Raw genomic sequence first — 16,962 nt, 5'->3', positions numbered from 1 at the left:
GGTGTTACGGACGCTTCCGAGAAAAATAGGAGGTTTGGCGTTGATTTCGTCCAATTCCGAGAATATTGCCCGAACAGCCTTTCCGGAACCAAAAACAGCGAGAAAACGAGAACCGGCACTGTGGCATCTTGTTAATAGGTTAGTTCCGGAAAATGCATGAAAATGATATAAAGTGTGAACAAAACATGTTGGTATTGTCATAAAACAAGCATGGAACATCGGAAATTATAGATATGTTGGAGACGTATCAGATGCTAGAGGAGTTTACTGAACCCAAGGAGGAGACTAGGGGGAAAGAACCTATGGAGAATGTGGTGCACACACCAGTTTACTCAGCTGGTGACTACATTAGTATTGATCCTCTTGAGCGTGAAACTACACCCGTTACACCTGGGAACTATCTGGGTAGTTCCTATGGGGGATATGAGGGTGGAGAGGAATCCGGAAACAATCAGCGTTCCGAGACTCCTATAGAAAACTCCACGGGTTGGCGTTGGGGATCTGATACTGGAACTCATAGTACTTCAGTGTATTATGACGGAGAGATGAATGAGGACGCCACGACCCAGAACCAGAGTTATCCAGGTAATGGTGGAGTTGATGGAGAGTATCCGACACAGGTTGAGTCGGATACAAATGTTGGAAACACCTATGGTGGAGCTACAGGGGAGTACACCCGATGGGTGGACTATGATGCACTTAATGACCAGTTTGTGAACACTGATTTCTCCCTAGGATCATCATCTGATTCTGATTACCAGCCGACGGGGAGACCTTATGTTCCAGGGTCTATCAGGAGGACGACACGTTCGACCGGATGGAAGCCTGGGGATGTACCGGGAGTGAAGATCGACTAGAGTCCACCAAGGAAGGCGGGACTACAATACACAAGTACCACGTGTATTGTAGTGTGTAATATTTGTAGAAATTTGTACATATACTTTAATAAGTGAGTTTGCATACTCACATCGACTTGAGTATTGTAATAAGACCACCTAAGTATGTATATACATGGTATATGTTTTGTATGATTTGGATTTGCTTCTTGATTTCCATTGCGTTACTAGTTCTGTGCACAAAGTTGAGCTCAGAAAACTTGCGCATGGAGTAATTATGAGTATCATCTTGTGTTGCAGAACTAGGGGGTTATGTCGGGAGCGATAGGTGAGGAGACCGAAGCGCAGCGCATGGAGCGCGAAGCAAAGCAAAAGGAAGAGGCTGATGAAGCAGCCGAGAATCGGCTTCCACCACCACCACCACCTATGACGCAGCGAGAATTTCGTCCAGTACATGCGAGTGGTAGAGGAGAGACAACGTGTAACGTTGGAGCAGTAGAACAAATTCTTCCAGGAGCTGCTGCAACAGAACAGGGTGGAGAGACCCGAGAATCAGGGAGTCACTTTATCAGACTTCCAGAACACCAAGCCTATATCTTTCGCATACGCGCCCGAGCCAATGGACGCGGAGGATTGGCTTATGGACACCGAGCGAAAGCTCAACACTGTTGGTTGTAACGACCAGGAGAAGGTTCGTTACGCTACACATTTATTGTGTGGACCTGCTGCATCGTGGTGGGACAACATAGTAGCCATTTATCCGGCTGGAAAAGTCTTTACCTGGGAGGAGTTTGCAAGGAAGTTCAGGGAATCCAATGTCCCTGAAAGTATTGTGGAACTGAAGCGTCGAGAATTTGAAAGTCTCGAGCAGAAGGACAAGGCAATCCTGACTTATGTCAGGGAGTTTTCAAAACTGTCCCGGTATGCTGTTGAAGAAGTCAACACTGAGGACAAAAAGAAGAAGAGGTTCTTGAGGGGGTTAAGTCCCCAGTTCAAGGTACAGCTCCGTATGATGAGAGCGACAGAATTCCAAGAGTTGGTGGATGCAGCCATCACTCTGGAAGATGATTTCAAGCAACTGCAGGAGGAAAAGAGGAAAAAGGCCAAGTTTGAGCCTAAGAGGTTTGTTAGTAACAAGCCCAATACCAGCTTGAGTTTCAAGCCAAGATACAACAACAACAACAACAACAACAACAACAACAGCAACTACTACGGTAGTAGGAAGAACCAAGCATTCCAGACTGCAAATCAAATAGTTTGCAGAAGTTGTGGATTCACAGGGCATTTTGCCAAGGATTGCAAGAAGCCCAAGATCATATGCTTTGGTTGTCGCCGTGAGGGGCACATCGTCGAAGGACTGCCCCAAGAGAAACACCGGAGGAGGTCAGTCTGGAGGAGGTGGAAGCCGAGGAGGAAACACCGGAGGGAACTGGAAGAATAAGAAGCCCTTCGGCAAGCTGAACTGCACTAGTCTGGAGGAGGTGGTCAACTCCGATCAGGCGGTGATAGGTACGCTCCAGATACTCACTCATCCTGGCAAAGTACTTTTTGACACTGGTGCAACTACATCATTCATTTCTCAGCAATTCATCATCAAACATGGGATTAGTTGCACTAAGTTTGATACACCCATAACCATACTTTCTGCGGGGGGAACGATAGTAGTAACCCATACCAAACAAAAACAAGTCATCATGATCAATAAGTGCGCGTTCGACGCAGACCTGTTCATTTTACCGATGAAGGACATTGATGTCATTCTTGGTATGAACTGGTTAGAAGCTAATGGAGCATTGATCGACTGTGTGAACAAGACGGTATCTTTGAAAAGCCCCGATGGAAGTAGAATGATCTACCAAGGCGATAAACATACACAGATCGAAGTTGAGCTATAGTTGAACAGTATGAAGGAGGTGAAATTGGAAGATATACCCGTAGTAAATGAATTCCAGGATGTATTTCCTACGGAATTACCTGGTATGCCACCAGATAGGGAGATAGAATTCACTATCGACTTAATTCCAGGAACAGCTCCGATTGCAAAAGCACCATATAAGATGGGGCCTAAGGAGTTGAAAGAACTTAAGGAGCAACTGGACGACTTGGAACAGAAAGGATTTATACAAGAAAGTGTTTCACCATGGGGATCACCTGTGATCTTCGTGGATAAAAGAGATGGAGGAAGAAGGATGTGTGGAGACTACATGAATCTGAACAACGTCACAATCAAGAACAAGTATCCACTTCCAAGAATACAAGATCTATTCGATCAAGTTAGAGGCGCGGGAGTCTTTTCCAAAATTGATCTAAGATCCGGTTATCACCAGATAAATATCAAGAAGGAAGATGTTCCGAAAACTGCCTTTGTCTCAAGGTATGGACATCATGAATACCTTGTAGTGCCTTTTGGATTAAACAATGCCCCAGCAATTTTCATGAATCTCATGAATAAGATTTTCATGCCATATCTAGACAAGTTTGTCATCGTATTCATTGATGATATCTTGATCTATTCCAAAGACAAGGCCGATCATGCCGAACATCTGAGGTTAGTGTTGCAAACACTAAGAGAACATCAACTCTATGCCAAATTTAGCAAGTGTGAATTTTGGCTGGATCAAGTGGAATTTCTTGGTCATGTCATCAGCAAAGATGGAATCGCTGTTAACCCGAGCAAGGTAGCAGCAGTTCTAGAATGGGAAGCACCCAAGACTGTCAAGGAAATCCGAGGATTCCTAGGAATGGCAGGATACTATCGGAGATTCATTGAAGGATTCTCCAAGATAGCAGGACCAATGACAAAGCTGTTAAGAAAGAATACACCATTCGTGTGGTCGGAGGAGTGTGAGAAGAGTTTTCAAACTCTGAAGGAGAAACTCACCACGTCACCGGTGTTAGCAGTTCCTGAAGTTGGCAAGGATTACACCGTGTACTGTGACACATCCAAGCATGGATTGGGCTGCGTACTCATGCAAGATCGGAAAGTGATATCTTATGGATCGAGGCAACTCAGACCTCATGAAGTAAACTATCCAACACATGACTTGGAATTAGCAGCAGTTGTGTTTGCACTCAAAACTTGGAGACATTTTCTCTATGGAGCCAAGTGTGAGCTCTATACAGATCATAAGAGTCTCAAATACTTCTTTACTCAGAAGGAACTCAACATGAGGCAGAAACGATGGCTTGAACTAATCAAGGATTATGATCTGACCATCAATTACACTCCAGGAAAGGCCAATGTTGTAGCAGATGCCTTAAGTAGGAAGAGCACTGGCGGAGTAGAACCAGAGTTATCACCGGAGTTGAGGGAGGAAATAAGTCAAGCCCAAATACAACTTTGGGAGAAGGAAGCTCATGAAGGACTATCAGCTTTACAAGTAGCCGATGAGCTAAATGTTAACTTGAAGAATGAGATAATGATGGGTCAGCTGGACGATCCATTCATCGTGGAGGAGATGAGAAGAATAGATGAGGGAAGACCATCAGAATTCCACCGCGGAGAATCGGGATCATTATGGTTCCAGAAGAGAATTTGTGTTCCGGATATTGCTGAAATAAAGGAAGTAATACTCCGGGAAGCCCATCAAACACCATACTCCATACATCCGGGAAGTACCAAGATGTACATGGATCTCAAGGAGTTATTCTGGTGGAACAACATGAAGAGAGAAATAGCACAATACGTAGCGGAATGCCATACCTGCTAGAGAGTGAAGGCTGAACATCAGAGTCCGGCAGGGAAGTTACAACCTTTACCCATTCCAGAATGGAAATGGGAGGAGATAGGAATGGATTTCATCACCGAACTACCCATGACCAATAAAAAGAAGGACATGATATGGGTAATCGTGGACCGGTTGACGAAAAGTGCACACTTCTTAGCGGTGAACCAGCAAGATAAAGGAGAGAAACTCATCGATCTTTACATCAAAGAGATCGTGAGTAAACATGGAGTGCCCAAGAAGATCGTGTCGGATCGAGGATCCGTGTTCACGTCAGCATTTTGGAAGCAACTACACGAAGCTTTAGGATCCAAGTTGGACTATAGTACCGCCTATCATCCTCAGACAGGTGGACAAACGGAAAGAACTAATCAGATCTTAGAGGATATGCTTAGGGCTTGTGCCCTAGACTTCGGAGGATCATGGGAGGAGCACTTGCCACTAGCAGAGTTTTCATACAATAATAGCTATCAAAGCAGCATCAAGATGGCACCGTTCGAAGCTCTGTATGGAAGAAAGTGTAGATCACCGATCTGTTGGTATGAAGCCGGAGCAAGCAAAGAGTTCAACCCTGATTATGTCAAGGAAAAGCAACAAATCATTGACATTATCAGGGATAGGCTCAAGATAGCCCAGAGCCGACAGAAGAGTTACGCCGATCAGAAAAGAAGAACATGGGAGCCACGAGTTGGAGACATGGTATATCTTAAGGTGAGACCGATGAAAGGACTTCAGAGGTTTGGAGTAAAAGGAAAGCTAAGCCCTAGGTACATCGGACCTTTCAAGATTCTGAGTCAAAACCGAGGGTTAGCATTTGAATTGGAACTACCAGGAAGGTTATCTCAGGTTCATAACGTATTCCATGTGTCGCAACTCAGAAAGTGTTTAAAGACCCCAGACGAACCAGTATCACATGAAGAGCTCGAGTTACAACCAGACTTAACCTACATCGAGAAGCCAGCAAAGATTCTCGAGGAGAACTGGAAACAACTCAGGAATCGAGCTATAAAGTACTGCAAGATTCAATGGAAGCATCATCCCGAGAGGGAAGCCACCTGGGAAAAGGAGGAAGACCTGAGGAAAACATACCCCGAACTCTTCAGGTATTACAACCATAACTTCGGGACGAAGTTTTCTTTAAGGGGGAAAGGCTGTAATGTCCCAGGTTTAGAGGCGACCGAGGGGTAGATTTTAGAAAGGGATGTGCATTGCATGGTAAAATCCGGGGAAATTTCGCGCTTTTAAAACAAAACTGCATCTAAGAGGGACAGGTTTCTCTCTCGACATCCTACAGGGCTAGGGTTTCGAGAGTGCGATGAACTTGTTCCTACTTATCTAGATTAGGGTTTTGAGAAGAGATAGGTGATATTGCATTGAAATCATAAGTTGCATGATTCAATTACAAGTTAAGTTGTTTGAATGAATTCAAACCAAATTTGAATTTGAATTTCAAATTCAAACATCAAATGGTTATCACATAATTCAAACTTGAGATAATTTAGCAAACAATTATCATTAAGCAAGAATATAAGTAATACAACAATTACATAAAGTTCATTAAGGAAAACTTGAGCTTTATTGATAACCACACACATAATACAATGTCATTACAATATCCAGAATAGATAAATGAATTTACAACACATTACAAGAATTGATGAAATAGAAAATGAAAAAGGAAAATTACAAGTTATTTAAATGTCCTAAACTACATTGTGATCATCATGCAATTCTTGCTCAAGAAGATCTTGATCTTCATCTTGATCAGCACTTGGTCCCTGCACACACACACAAAAAACCAAACAAGGATTAAGCCAAGTGGCAAAGCCACTTGGCAGAGTTAAAAGAAACTCGGAATTGAGCAGATATGGATCAGCTCGCCGAGCTGATCATCTCACCACTAGAACCAAGCCAAGTACAAGGCACTTGACACACACACGACCAACTCTGCTCACCGGGCAGTGTGCATGTGTAACAACACACAAGGCCGAGTGAGTCACCACAAACTGCAGGCCAAGCTGTCGACCAACAGAGCAAAGCCGGAAGCATATAAAACTTGCCACAGTAAACCCTAGATCATTCCATCGACAGCAGCCTCACAGAGTAAGTCACAAGAACACAAGAACACAAGAACAGCTTGAACAGCCACTGCTGTTCAACACATTTTCACCACCACAGCACATAACCAAGAAGCATCAAGCTCACAAGGAGGAGCAGGGCAAGCTAAACAAACCACCAGAAGCAAAACCTCTACATCAACTGAAATTCTTGGAGCTGGAGTGAGGTATACCAATCATCATGAACAAACCAGATGGTTTTGTTCATAAATAAGCATATGCACCAATCACACAGAAGAAAAAAGGGTATGAAACCCTGGATGTATCATCACTTGGTTGCTAAACCAATTGGTGCCAGCAAATACAACTAAGGCTAGAAGGAAATCAAACCAGGGAACACTGGTTGTGACAACACAGTGTCACAACCAGAGAAATCCAAGCATGGATTTAATCCTATGTAGCCATCCAGATTCACCAAGCACCTAATAGTCTAGCTAAACCATCAGACTGATAGGCAACATGTGCCTATCTTGTTTATCAACACCAAAGCCACTGGTAATTCACCAAGTGATTAGCCAGTAAGCACCTATTCATCAAAGAAAGCCAACACTGGTGGGAGCCACCCTAACAGCAAGGATTTACTGTCAGGGTTACCTCAACCACACAACCAATCCAAACAGTTAAGCCTTACACATGCATCATCACCCAAGTGGGTTCAGAGTGGGCTAGGGTCCCCAACAATTGTTGGCATCCCTCTAGCCCAAGCAAATCAATTGATATGATCATCACTGTGTCACAGTTCACATCATTTATCCAAATAACAAGGCAAATTAAGCAGATAAATGAAACAGATAAGCTACTGATGCACAGGGTCTTGCAGATGATCCAAAGGATCATTGCACACAGTCACTGATGCTTGGACAAGCACCAGCACACCCAGACTAAGTCTGTAGGAAGCACAAATAGCACTGAATGAGTACCAGTGAGTCACAGAGAGGGGCACCCACTAATTCACAAACAAGAAATGATCATATGATCATCAGGGCTTGCTATAGCATGCCAATACATGTTAGAGCATCACTGAGCAGCAGAGCATGAACCAGATAATTATATAGCCACACATAATCGACAGTTGCTTCACAGATAATCAAATGGATGATTTATAATTGTATCCAGAAGCACATCAACTACATGATGTACCACTGGATCAAGCTAGACAAGGATGGCACACACACATAATCAAGTCATAACAATAATCAGAGCCATTAAACAAGTAAAGCACTTAGTGCTCATCACTGAATCATACCATTAAGCCAACAGCAATGCTCAGATGAGCATGCTCATGAATTTGAGCACAAGAACTAGCCACAGAAGCTCAGGCACTTGCAAATTTGCAAGAATTGCATACTGCAATTAAGCCATTGAAGCATATATGAATACACATGAGTGTCAGGCAAGCATAGAAACAAGAACAGAGGCACAGGGAAGAATTCTAGCAAGTAAAGAAAGCTTTCACAGGCACATAGCTTAGCAATCTTGCACAGCAGCACAAGCAAGACATCAAGCATAAGCAGACACAGACAGACACGTAGCACAGCAGCAGCGCAGCAGCAGTAAGCACGGCCACAGAGTAGCATGAGCACGGCTATCCTCTCCACAAGGAGGAGAAGCTGTGACCAGAACTAAGGGAGGAGGAAGAAGAACAAGCACACGAGAGAGAGGGAGAAATGGCGAACGTACCCGGGGTCGAGCAGGCAAACAACCATGGCGGCCACGGCGGCACACGCCAGGGCGCGGCGGCGCCAGGCCAAGCCAGGCCATGGCGGCGCCACAGCACCACCCCACCATGGCAGCACAGCCACGGTAGCGCCATCACGCCAGGAGCTCTGGGAGCCGCGGGATCACGCGGATCCCGTAACCCTAGCCATGGCGAAGAGGGTCGAGGACGAGCGGGAGCGGCGTCTGCTCCAGATCGACGCGGATGGAAAGGATCGCCGTCACAGGGCGGTTCGATTGTGCCCCATGGCGAGGGCCATGGCGGCCGGAGATCGCCAGAATCGGCCAGCGACGGTGAGGGCGACGCAGGTCGCCGCAGTGAGAAAGGGGATTAGGGTTAGGTCGAGGCGGCGCGAGGGGTGAGTGAGTGAGCGACCGCTCGGGTCGGTTGGACCCGAGCTGGTCTAACCCAACCCACTGGGCTCCACTGACAGGTAGGCCCAGGGGCAATTGTGACTTTTCACAACTCAATTAAAAACCAGAAACTTTAAAATTCAATAGAAAATTGATAAGAGCTCTAAAAAATAATTAAAAATATGAAAATCAACCAGCATAAAATTCTCTAACCAAATAAAATATCAAAGAGAATTTTTGAAGATAATTAAGAATAAGTCTTAATTTGATGATTTAAATAATGATTTAAATCACACATATTATTTTCAATAAAGAAAATAAGTCCATTAATGTAATTGGACTATAAAAACACCTTGACAATATTTCAAGGTTGTATTTACCCTAAATAGAGAATCTCCAAATTGTTCTTAGTATTAACCTCTCACATGAAATAATAACGACTTCGGAAGGGGGGAAAAACCCTAAAACTGGAATCATGCATAATTGCTTCTTTAACCATTGCCCTTATCGGACAATGATGCTATTTTTCAGAGACAGAGGACAAGGGTCAGTCCACACCATCCAAATGCAAAACTTTGCAGTGTTCAGGCAAGTTCATCACTTGCTCATGTCAGTTGTGTATTTCTATCAAATTACTTGCAAAATACTATGGTTATCACTATTGCATAAAAACCAAAACCACTATTTTCATAACTATGAATATGACTATGTGGTTGGCAATGGAACCATGGATTGTGTTGATATGGTGGAGGTTCCATTGCAAGGGTTTATATCCATCTAGGATTAAACAACAAATGTCGCCAATGATTCTTGTGCCGTAATACCCGTGTTAACCATAAGATCCGGAATGGGACGGACTAGTCAATCGTATTTCCACCTCTTGTACATCAACGGATGCGCTTACCGTAGCAGTTGTATCTGGTGGAACAACCGGAGGGTGGGGATCCCACTCTAATTCCCCACGGTAAAGCATTGCTTGCCGTAGCAGTTGTGTCTTGCGAAACAACCGGAGGGTGGGGATCCCACTCTAATTCCCCACGGTAATGCGGTCTATGATGGGTTGCAGCTGCCGACGAAGGAGTTTATGGTAGAGCCCAGAACTGTTGTCGTGGTCGGGGTCCACCCTGAAATTACGGGAATAATGGGACCGGCGAGGACCCAGGGTCGGGGTTTGCAACAAAGGGTGGGTGTGCGAGGTAGCGGAGGAATATGATTGACTATGACCTTATACCGGGCCTCACACCGAAGGAAGTGTGGACGGGAAAGCTGCCCGGTTGGCACCAAGGTTAAGATCTCTTATGGGTAAAGCAACACACCTCTGCAGAGTGTAAAGAACCGTGACCTGTCACTCCCTGTTCCGGGATAAGGAACTGCGAACGCGGCCGGAAAGGAGCTCCATAAAGTTCTAGTAAACCAGTGAAGGCTGACGGACATAGCTCTTGGAAATAAAAGCAATCTCTTGAAGAAATGTTTATCAAAACTTGCATTGGTATTAGATTTTCTGGTCTAATATCGTAGCTAGTGCATTAAACACCTCTTCTCTATAATGAACTTGTTGAGTACGCTCGTACTCATCCCAAACTTAAATCCCTTGCTTAGATTGTCTGAATCGTCTGGAGGAAGGCTACGACCACACTGAAGGAGCCGAGATCATCGGCTATGAAGAACCAGACCTCTCTGGAGGTGTTGAAGGCATAGACTATCTCATAGTCTACGGAACCGGGGAGGCTTCCGGAGGAGATTAAGCCTAGAACATCAAGTAGTAGTAGTAGCCGAGCAGCCCGAACTCTTAGTATTTAGCTGCTCGAGAGAATAATTGTACAACTTAATGAGACATCTATATTGTAAGCTAAGTTGGGTTCGCCTCGAACCCGGGAGTATTCCTCTTTGGACCCAAGAGGAGCTCCGAGACGATATGTGTATGATTATTGTAATATTAAATGAATGAGTTATGGACCTGCTATGTTCTGTTGTACTACTCTGAGGGATGTAATATTTGCGGAATGGTACTTCGTGAATGTTATATCAACGACTGGCATACTACAACATGCAGTGGTATGCAGGGTCACCACATATACTCTGGGCCCTCTCGGTGGAATGTCGTCTAATTAGCTTGCAAGCATGTGACTAGGTCACAAGAGATGACATACCACAGAACGAGTAAAGAGTACTTGTTGGAAACAAGGTTGAACTAGGTATGGAGATGCCGATGATCGAACCTTGGACAAGTAAAGTATCGCGTGACAAAGGAAATCGGTATCATATGTAAATGGTTCAATCGGTCACTAAGTTATCGCTGAATGTGTGGGATCCATTATGGATCTCCAGATCCCGCTATTGGTTATTGGTCGGAGAGGAGTCTCGGTCATGTCCGCATAGTTCACGAACCGTAGGGTGATGCGCTTAAGTTTTTTTGAACCAAGACACAGTAGGAGAGGCTCCTACCGTGGTTTTTCATTCATTATCACAAATATTTACAAAGATGGTGCAAGCACCCTTTACATAGACCAAGAAAAAAATTAAACTGAGTCTATGAAACTAAAAATGTGTTCTACTAGGTTTTGAGGAACCCTGAACCTAAGCAATAATAAGTCAGAGCAAACTCTTTCTCTCCACGAAGCTCTGGTTGGTCTAATATCTCTAAAAATAAGATTGTTTCTCTCTTTCCAGATCCCCCATGCACCAATAATGATTTTTTCAAAAAAGTGTTTTCCTTGATGCATCGAGCTAGCCTGTGATATGATGTCAATTGAGGTATTTGCAGCAGGCCAAATAATGTTTAATCTGGGCCAACAACTAGAGCTGAATGGACATTTGAAGAATACATGAACCAACGTTTCTTCTTCTCCAGAATTACACAATGGGCATGAGAAATTATTATCAATATTAATACCTCTCCTTCTTAGCATATTCCTAGTATTCAGTCTGTCTGCTAGTAGCAACCATGCAAAAAACTTTAGTTTTGGCCAAATTTTTGATTTCCATATCCACAAGAAAGGAGCTGGTGGTGTTATGTTTCGGAAACAATATCTGTAGAATTTTTTGATGTAAATTTTCCTCCCCATTTGTCATTCTCAGTAGTAATCTGCAAGTTTTCATTCATCACATGTTGTAATTGTTCCCAGTCATTATATGCTTCAGGTGAAAGAGGCAAATGAAATAATTCCATAAGATCTGTAGTTGAACAAAACTCAGTCACTAAACTGTCGCATAAGTAGATTCGGAATATGAGATGGAGACCGAATTTTGTTCGGAGTCTCGGATGGGATCCAGGATATCACGAGGAGGTCCGGAATGGTCCGGAGAATAAGATTCATATAATGGAAGTTGATTTCTAGGTTTCGGAAAAGTTCAGGATTTTTCCGGTGAAAGACCGGGAAGGTTCTAGAAGGTTCTGGGGGTCCCACTAGTGGGCCCACGATGCTAGGAGGCCTAGCATGGGCCGAGGGGATTCACCCTAGCCTAATGGGCCAGGGGCACATGCCCCTCAAGGCCCATGTCGGCCAGCCCACTAGGGTTCCCCCAAACCCTAGGGGGATCAACTTGGGGGGAAGAAAACTTCCCCCTCCTTGTCCGCCGGCCCTAGATGGATCTAGGGGGTTAGGGGGGCACCCAAACCGACCCTCCTCCTTATATAAAGAGGGGAGGGGGTAGGGTGCGCACACCCTTGAAACCCTAGCACTGGTTCCCCCTCTCTCCTCCACTACACATCTGCTCCGGCTTGGCGAAGCCCTGCAGATTTTCTCCTCCACCACCACCACCACGCCGTCGTGCTGCTGGGATTCCGAGGGGATCTACCACACCTCCGCTGCCCGCTGGAACGGGGAGAGGATGGGCTTCATCGACACCGTACGCACGACCGAGTACGGAAGTGCTGCCGGATTGCAGCACAGGACGATCGACTACATCAACAACGAGATCTAATCTCGTAGGCTTTGGAATCTTCGAGGGTTAGTCTCACATACATCTCGTTGCTTCGATCTTGGTAGATTAGATCTTGCTTATTCCTAGATTGGATCTTGGTTTTTGTTCATGTTCACGGTAGAATTTTTTGTTTTTCATGCAACGAACCCATCAGAACTTTCACCAGAACTCTATGCTACACTAGACTGCTACTTGAATAGTGGACTAAGCCTTGAACTGCAAGTTTTCTGCTAATCTAGCTTCAGAAAGAGCCTTGACCGGTACTAGGTCGTCGCAGGGCTTCCCCACGGGTGGAGCTTATGCGTCATACTCCATGGCCTTTCATGAGTTTATTAGAGGGCACCCAACTCTCATTGGTTGCGACGTTTGAACAACTAAACTCATATAGGTGTGTTCTTCGACGGATGTTCTGCAGGACAACATCTGTGCTTAAATAAGCCACTTAGAACACATTAAGATAAATCAGCCTACCATGCAGATTAGGAAAGTATTACATATTTTACGGAGTGGTATCATACAAGGAGTAAGGATACTTTCCTCTTAGTTGACATACAGCTTGTCTCCCAGTTCTAATTCACGGGATCTCCGATCACATAGAATGAGTTACCACTGTGGAGAACTTAAACGGTGTGTCTCATACCCATCTCCTTTGATGCATTATCTATCACGTTACGTGATAGACCCTTTGTGAAGGGTTCTGCCAAATTTCTAGACTTATGGATATAATCCAATGCAATAACTCCAGAGTTTCTCATTTTTCTGACAGATTTTAATCTTCTCTTCACATGCCTTGATGACTTCATATTATCCTTAGAACTGTTAACCTTGATGATCGCAGTTTGATTATCACAATTCATTGGGATAGCGGGTATTGGTTTCTCAACCACAGGTAAGTTCATCAAGAGTTCATGAAGCCACTATGCTTCAACAATGGTTGTGTCTAGTGCTGTGAGTTCTGCTTCCATTGTTGACCTCGTTAAGATGGTCTGCTTGCAAGACTTCCAAGAAACAACGACACCACCAAGTGTAAATACATATCCACTAGTGGCCTTAATCTCATCAGCATCAAAAATCCAGTTTGAATCACTATAACTCTCTAGTACCCTCGGATACCCGGTATAGTGAATGCCATAACTCGCAGTGCCTTTTAGATAGTGCATCACTCTTTCAAGAGCATGCCAGTGATCATCACAAGGATTTGAGACAAATCAGCTAAGTTTGCTCACAGCAAATACAATGTCAGGCCTCGTAACGCTAGCCAAATACATAAGCGAGCCAATAGTCTGAGAATATCTCAGTTGATCTCTAGCAGTCGTTTTATTCTTTGTAAGCAGCACACTAGGATCATAAGGCGTTGGACAAGACTTGCAATTGCTATACCCAAAACGACTCAAGATCTTTTCCACATAGTGAGATTGAAGCGGTGTAATCCCACCATTGTCATCCTTCAATAGATTGATGTTTAAGATTACATCAGCTACCCCAAGATCCTTCATCTCAAAGCAGCGAGATAAGAAATCCTTGGTCTTCTTGATGTTATATTCAGGTTGGTTCCGAAAATCAGTATGTCATCGAAGTACAAGCAAAGAATGACTCCTTTGCCCCCACCATGGCGATAGTACACACATTTATTAGCTTCATTTACAACAAAGCCTTCAGCAGTTAAAGTTCTTTCGAACTTCTCATGCCACTGCTTAGGTGCTTGCTTGAGACCATATAAAGACTTCAACAATTTGCACACCTTTCCTTCTTGACCATTTGCTACAAATCCATCTGGTTGGTCCATGTAAATTTCCTCATCCAACTCTCCATTTAGGAAAGTTGTCTTAACGTCCATTTGATGAATGAGAAGAACGTATGAGGGATCCAGTGATAGTAGTACTCTAATGGTAGTCAATCTAGCTACAGGTGAGTAAGTATCAAAGAAGTCTTCACCTTCCTTTTGGGTATAACCCTTGGCCACAAGTCGTGCCTTGTACTTTTCAATTGTACCATCAGGCCTAAGCGTCTTCTTAAACACCCATTTACATCCTACGGGTTTGCACCCATAAGGACGATCAGTAATCTCCCAAGTTCCATTAGCCAAAATGGAATCCATCTCACTTCGGATAGCTTACTTCCAGTAGTCAGCATCTGGAGATGCATAGGCTTCTGAAATAGAAGTGGGAGTATCATCCACGAGATACACAATGAAATCATTACCAAAGGACTTCGCAGTCCTCTGTCTCTTACTCCATTTAGGAGCTTCATTGTTATCCTCCTCGGGATTCTCAAGGTGTTCTATCGGAATGGTGGATTCAGGAATTGTAGCGAATTCCTGGATAGATGTACTAGGCATCCCCTAATTCGATGAGCTAGGCATATCCTTCATGGAAAATATATCCTCAAAGAAAGTCGTATCATTCGACTCCATGATTGTACCAACATGCATGTCGGATACCTCGGACTTTACTATCAAGAATCTATAGCCAATGCTATGAAAAGCATAGCCCAGAAAAACACAATCAATAGTTTTTGGTCCAAGCTTGCGCTTCTTCGGAATTGACACATTGACTTTAGCCAAACATCCCCAAGTCCGTACGTAAGAGAGTTTCAATATTTTCTTCTCCCATTCCTCGAATGGAGTTATCTCCTTATTCTTTGTGGGAACTCGGTTTAGGACATGACACGCAGTCAATATCGCCTCCCCCCACCATACCTTGGAGAGACCCGATGTGTCTAACATGGCGTTAACCAAATCAGTTAGAGTGTGGTTCTTTCTTTCGGCCACTCCATTTGACTGAGATGAGTAGGGAGGCGTCCTCTCATGGATTATACCATGTTCCGCACAAAATGAGTCAAACTCATTGGAGAAATACTCTCCACCACGATCAGACCTAAGCCGCAGACCTAAGCCGCTTGATCTTTCGTTCAAGCTGATTTTCTGTTTCAGATTTATAGATTTTGAAGAAACTTAACGCCTCATCTTTCGATTTCAGAAGATACACATAACAATATCTAGTTGAGTCATCAATCAACGTCATGAAGTATTTCTTTCCACCTTTTGTCAACAAACCATTTATCTCGCAAATATCTGAATGTATGAGTTCTAGAGGTGCCAAATTTGTTACCTCCGCAGTCGTATGAGACTTGCGATGTTGCTTAGCTTGAACACACACTTGACACTAAGAACCCTTTACATTAGTTAAACTCGGGATTAAATTTAGTTTAGCTAGCCGCGTCATACAACCAAAATTAACATGACAAAGACGTGAATGCCAAACATTTGTCTCAATGTTGGTGCAAATATGATTAACAACTTTATTACAAACGTCTGACAGGGATAGGCGGAACAAGCCTTCGCACTCATAGCCTTTACCAACAAAGGTTCCAAATTTTGACACAACAAATTTATTGGATTCAAACACAATCTTGTAGCCATCAGACACAAAAGCGATCCGCTAACAAGATTTTTACTGATAGAAGGGACATGATGCATGTTCTTCAGGCGCACGATCTTCCCCGAAGTGAACTTCAGATCGACCGTACCAACTTCACGAACAGTAGCATGCGAGCCGTTGCCCATCAGCACGGAGGAAGTCCCTGCGACCTGATAAGAAGAAAACATGGAGATATCAGCACAAACGTGTACATTGGCACCTATGTATCCACCATTCAGGAGAATGACATATTGAAAGGATAGTAGGAAATATACCATACCCATCATACTTCATCTCAGTGTCTCCAATGACAACATTGGCAGTCTTGCCGTCCTTTCCTTGCTGACGCTTGTCAAAGCAGTTTGGGCAATTGGGAGCCCAATGATTAGGATCACCACGGACGTGACATACTTCTTTCTTCTTATCGGTCTTCCTTTTGAAATTGGTAGACTGTGAGGCCTTGTTCTTCCCATCAAATTTTCCTTTGCCATCATACTTGTTCTTGTTCTTGGACTTGTAGGATTGGAAGTTCTTCTTCTGTACCACGTTGGCACTAGAACCTCCCTCAACACCTCGAGCACGTGTGTCTTTTGCCCTTGCCTTTTCTTCCACGTCAAGAGATCCAATGAGATCCGTAGTGGAGAACTCTTGTCTCTTGTGCTTTAGAGAAGTAGCAAAATTCCTCCATGAAGGAGGAAGCTTGGCAATGATGCCTCCGGCAATAAAATTGCCCGGTAACACACAAGTAAACTGCTCAAGTTCCTTAGCAATGGACTGTATCTCATGAGTCTGCACAACAATGGAGCGCTCATTAGTCATCTTGAAGTCATAAAATTGTTCCATGACATATAGTTCACTGCTCGCATCCGAG

The sequence above is a fragment of the Lolium rigidum genome, chromosome 1, assembly GCF_022539505.1.
Source record: "Lolium rigidum isolate FL_2022 chromosome 1, APGP_CSIRO_Lrig_0.1, whole genome shotgun sequence".
NCBI lineage: Eukaryota > Viridiplantae > Streptophyta > Magnoliopsida > Poales > Poaceae > Lolium > Lolium rigidum.
The sequence above is the reverse complement of the archived record's forward strand: the minus strand, read 5'-3'. Positions refer to the sequence as shown.